This window comes from Salmo salar, chromosome ssa14 (genome assembly GCF_905237065.1).
Source record: "Salmo salar chromosome ssa14, Ssal_v3.1, whole genome shotgun sequence".
Taxonomy (NCBI): Eukaryota; Metazoa; Chordata; class Actinopteri; order Salmoniformes; family Salmonidae; genus Salmo; species Salmo salar.
In genome coordinates this window covers 34,489,250-34,495,249 of record NC_059455.1, presented here as the reverse complement: position 1 = coordinate 34,495,249, position 6,000 = coordinate 34,489,250, and positions in this window count along the sequence as shown.

Here is a 6,000-nt window from a genome sequence, read left to right as displayed (position 1 = left end):
TCCTCCATCAAATTTGAAAGTGGGTACGAGACCTGGAGAGGCCTACAAGCCACAGTGTCTCGCACCCACTGTGAAATTTGGTGGAGGATCGGTGATGATCTGGGGGTGGAGATCTGGAATAAAGTGAGATAGAAGAAGGGTGTAAAAATGGTTCAAGCAGCAGAATATTAAAATGTAACAAGATTTCAGTCAGTGACCTTGGCCTTTTTGAGACTGCCCTTTTTACTTAGCATGTAAGCAGCCTTGTCAACCACCACCAGCCCAACCTTGGCACCTGGGTCTCCCTCCACGTTCAGAGGGAACTCTTCTCCTGTGCGGAAGTCTCAACGTCTATTTTGTATGGATATATTTAGCAAAAAATCTGAACATGGACAGAAAAATCAAAATGTGATGTGGAATACATACTGAGTGTACAAAACATTAAGAACACCTGCTCTTTCCATGACATAGACTGACCAGGGGAATCTAGGTGAAAGCTATGATCCCTTATTGATGTCACTTGTTAAACCCACTTCAATCAGTGTAGATGAAGGGGAGGAGACAGGTTAAAGATTGTCTCAAGACTTAAAAATCAATTGAGACATGGATTGTGTATGTATGCCATTCACGGGGTGAGTGGGCAAGACAAAATATTTAAGTGCCTTTGAACGGGATATGGTAGTAGGTGCTAGGCACACTGGTTTGAGTGTGTCAAGAACTGCAACACTGTTGGGTTTTTCATGCTCAACAGTTTCCCATGTGCATCAAGATTGGTTCACCACCCAAAGGACATCCAGCCAACTTGACACAACTGTGGGACGAATTGGAATCAACATGGGCCGTCATCCCTTTGGAACGCTTTCGACACCTTGTAGAGTCCATGCCCTGACAAACTGAGGCTGTTCTGAGGGCAAAAGTGGGTGCAACGCAATAATGTGTTCCTAATGTTTTGTACACTCAGTGTACACTGCAGTTTCTTATCAAGACAACATTGAATGTTACGGAGTGGACCAGTTACAGTTTTACTTAAATTGACTTGAAAATCTATGGAAAGACTTAAATGGTTGTCTAGCAATGATAAACAACCAATTTGACAGAGCTTGAAGAATTTTAAAATTAATGTGAAAATATTGTACAATCCAGGTGTGCAAAGCTCTTAGACATACCCAGAAAGACTCACAGCTGTATTTGCTGCCAAATGTGATTCTAACATGTATTGACTCAAGGGTGTGAATACTTATGTAAATTAGATATCTGTATTTTATTTAAAAAAATAATAAAAAAATATTGAAACATGTTTTCACTTTGTCAATATGGGGTTTTGTGTATAGATAGGTGATACATTTTTTAAATCCGTTTTGAATTCAGGCTGTAACACAACAAAATGTGAAATAGGTCAAGGGGGATGAATACTTTCTGAAGGCAATGTATGTAGTTTGAGAAAATAAATATCTATGTAAAGAGTTGATGATTTTATGCAATTCATCATTACTGAACAGTTGCTGATGCTACCTGTCAGTGTGAATCATTTGCCATATTTCCCCCCTTTCAGGGATATAACCTTACAGTTGTATATCTAATAGGCTATGTTTTTGTAGGTGAATGAACCTACAGCAGCCAAGGTGATAATGGCTGGGGTCATTTTGCTTGTTTTTACTGTTCTCCAAATAGCATTTAAGTTCTAACTTCAACTTTTAAAAAATTACCTGTGTCCCTTCCGGACCTCATTAAAACTCAAACCCTGGTTATGGCCCTGTGTTCATGCAAACCTTTCTCACACTCATGCCCTCTCAACCCATTAAACACACCCTCTCTTTCTCCAGGTGTATCTGACTGACACTTCTGGCTCTCCTGTAAAGTGCATTGATATAGAGAGTGACGGACAGCCATACCTCACAGACAGCCACAGAATAGCTGTCATCACCATTAACACTGTTCGCACAGATCCCCAAAAATATGTACAAGTGAAAACTGCTGTGTCTGATTTACACCGGGGTGTGAATACTTATATAAAAGAGATATTTCTGTATTACCTTTTTACTGAGTTAGGAAGGACGCCTGTATCTTTGCAGTGACTAGGTGTATTGATACACCATCCAAAGTGTAATTAATAACGTCACCATGCTCAAAGGGATATTCAATGTCTGCATTTATTTTTACCCATCTACCAATAAGTGCCCTTATTTGCGAGGCATTGGAAACCTCCCTGGTCTATGTAGTTGAATCTGTGTTTGAAATGCACTGCTCGACTGAGGGACCTTACAGATAATTGTGTGTGGAACAGAGATGAGGGTAGTCATTACAAAAGTCATGTTAAACACTTATTGCATAAAGAGTCTATGAAACTTAAGCATATTTTTACTCCTAAACTTATTTAGTCTTGTCATAACAATGGGGTTGAATACTTATTGACTCATTATGGGGTATTGTGTGTAGGCCAGTGACACAAAATCTCAATTTCATTCATTTAAAACTCAGGCCGTAACAACAAAATGTGGAAAAAGTCAGGAGGTGCCCAATAGTGTCCAGGTCAGTGTCAGTCGTGATGAGGATGCTGCCATAGAAACTGTACTGTGCTTCTGATCCAATGTTCTGTTAAACATAAGGCCAGATGATCCACAGACCTATCTTAGATTTTCAGAAGCAGAACATAATGAAAACAACCACCTGACTCTTTAACTTACAGTTGAAGTCGGAAGGTGTCATACACTTAGGTTAGAGGAATTAAAACTTGTTTTTCAACCACTCCTCAAATTTCTTGTTAACAAACTATAGTTTTGGCAAGTCGTTTAGGACATCTACTTTGTGCATGACAAGTAATTTTTCCAACAATTGTTTACAGATGTTTACATACACTAAGTTGACTGTGCCTTTAAACAGCTTGGAAAATTCCAGAAAATTATGTCATGGCTTTAGAAGCTTCTGATAGGCTAATTGACATCATTTGAGGTGTAATTGTGGATGTATTTCAAGGCCTACCTTCAAACTCAGTGCCTCTTTGCTTGACATCATGGGAAAATCAAAAGAAATCAGCCAAGACCTCAGAAAAAAAATTGTAGACCTCCACAAGTCTGGTTCATCCTTGGGAGCAATTTCCAAACACCTGAAGGTACCACGTTCATCTGTACAAACAATAGTATGCGAGTATAAACCCCATGGGACCACGCAGCCGTCATATCACTCAGGAAGGAGACGCGTTCTGTCTCCTAGAGATGAACGTACTTTGGTGCGAAAAGTGCAAATCAATCCCAGAACAACAGCAAAGGACCTTGTAAAGATGCTGGAGGAAACAGGTACAAAAGTATCTATATCCACAGTAAAACGAGTCCTATATCGACATAACCTAAAAGGCCGCTCAGCAAGCAAGAAGCCACTGCTCCAAAACGGCCATAAAAAAGCCAGACTAGGGTTTGCAACTGCACATGGGGACAAAGATTGTACTTTTTGGAGAAATGTCCTCTGGTCTGATGAAACAAAAATAGAACTGTTTGGTCATAATGGCCATCGTATGTTTGGAAGAAAAAGGGGGAGGCTTGCAAGCTGAGGGAACACCATCCCAACCGTGAAGCACGAGGGTGGCAGCATCATGTTGTGGGGGTCTTTTTGCTGCAGTAGGGACTGGTGCACTTCACAAAATAGATCGCATCATGAGGCAGGAAAATTATGTGGATATATTGAAGCAACATCAAGACATCAGTCAGGAAGTTAAAGCTTGGGTCAAAAGTTAAATGGGTCTTCCAAATGGACAATGACCCCAAGCATACTTCCAAAGTTGTGGCAAAATGGCTTAAGGACAACAAAGTCAAGGTATTGGAGTGGCCATCACAAAGCCCTGCCCTCAATCCTATAGAACATTTGTGGGCAGAACTGAAAAGGCGTGTGAGCAAGGAGGCCTAGAAACCTGACTCAGTTACACCAGCGCCGTCAGGAGGAATGGGCCAAAATTCACCCAATTATTGTGGGAAGCTTGTGGAAGGGTACCTGAAACATTTGACCCAAGTTAAACAATTTAAAGGCAATGCTACCAAATACTAATTGAGTGTATGTAAACATCTGACCCACTGGGAATGTGATGAACGAAATAAAAGCTGAAATAGATCACTCTATTATTCTGACATTTCACATTCTTAAAATAAAGTGGTGAATTTTTACGAGGATTAATTTTCAGGAATTGTGAAAAACTGAGTTTAAATGTATTTGGCTTAGTTGTATGTAAACTTCCGACTTCAAACCATACATGTCCCCTTTCTCTGCAGCCACTAAATCAATGGGTTATCTTTTTACAATCTTTGCCTTTCAAGTCCAACACACAGAGATATACATACTGCCTTCCACCTTGCTACAGAAAACATTGCTATAGAGGACAATTTGATAAATGAGCTTGGCCATTTGTTGAACAAATACAGTATCTAAGGCATGACACAGCAGCAGAGGCAGAACGAGGGAAATGTCTGCAACCCTGTTCCTTAAAATTAAACAAATTCAACTGTATAATACGTAAGTTTATTAGCAACTTATTACATTTTATATATACAGTCCTTAGATAAATACTACATTGCAAAACAAAAACTGTTACTAAAGTTGACCAATGAAAAATAATCTCAGACCCTGCCCTTTGAAAGAGGCATTTCCAGTTTGTCAGTGAGTAAAAGAGATCACTTATCCAGCATCAGTACCACACGCAAGTGAAGGAGACAGGGGAGACACAGGGACTGAATTGCATAGCAACTGAGACCTTTCCAATCTAAGACAGGAAAATAGAATAACCCTAAAGTTAGACCTCAATTATATAAGACTTCATATAAATGAGTAAGGCACTACTCAGTAATAGAACATTCATTCCTAATCTAAAATAAAAGTTAGACTTAATTAAAAACCTGAATGCTTCAATATGAATTAATATTCCCCGACTGACCTAAAAATGAAGCAATGCAATAAAGCAATGTTTTCTTAGGAACAAAATCGTGACTAAACCCCTACCCCGCAGAGAAATACAGTGCCTTCGGAAAGTATTCAGACCCCTTGACTTTTTCCAAATTTTGTTACGTTACAGCCTTATTCTAAAATGAATTCAATAAAACAAATTCCTCAGCAATCTACACAGAATACCCCATAATGATAAAGTGAAAACAGGTTTATACATTTTTGCTAATTTATTAAAAACAAAAAACATACCTTGTTTACATAAGTATTCAGACCCTTTGCTATGAGAATCGAAATTAAGCTCAGGTGAATCGTGTTTCCATTGATCACACTTGACATGTTTCGACAACTTGGAGCACACCTGTATTAAATTCAATTGATTTGACATGATTTGGAAAGGCACACACCTGTCTATATAAGGTCCCACCATTGACAGTGCATGTCAGAGCAAAGACCAAGCCATGAGGTCGAAGGAATTGTCCGTAGAGCTCCGAGACAGGATTGTGTTGAGGCACAGATCTGGTGAAGGATACCTAAAATATTCTGCAGCATTGAAGGTCCCCAAGAAATCAAATTGTATTGGTCACATACACATATTTAGCAGATGTTATGGCAGGTGTAGCGAAAGTGCATTCTAAACAGTTGCGTCCATCTTTTTTAAATGGAACCACCAAGACTCTTCCTACAGCTGGCTGCCCTGCCAAACTGAGCAATCGGGGGAGAAGGGCCTTGGTCAGGGAGGTGACCAAGAACCCGATGGTCACTCTGACAGTGCTCTAGAGTTCCTCTGTGTAGATAGGAGAACCTTCCAGAAGGACAACCATCTCTGCAGCACTCCACCAATCAGGCCTTTATGGGAGTGGCCAGATGGAAGCCACTTCTCAGTAAAAGGCACGACCGCCCACTTGGAGTTGGCCTAAAGGCACCTAAAGACTCTCAGACCATGAGAAACAAGATTCTCTGGTCTGATGAAACCAAGATTGAACTCTTTGGCCTGAATGCCAAGCATCACGTCTGGAGGACACCTGGCGCCATAACTATGGTGAAGCATGGTGGTGGCAGCATCATGCTGTGGGGATGTTTTTCAGCAGCAGGGAC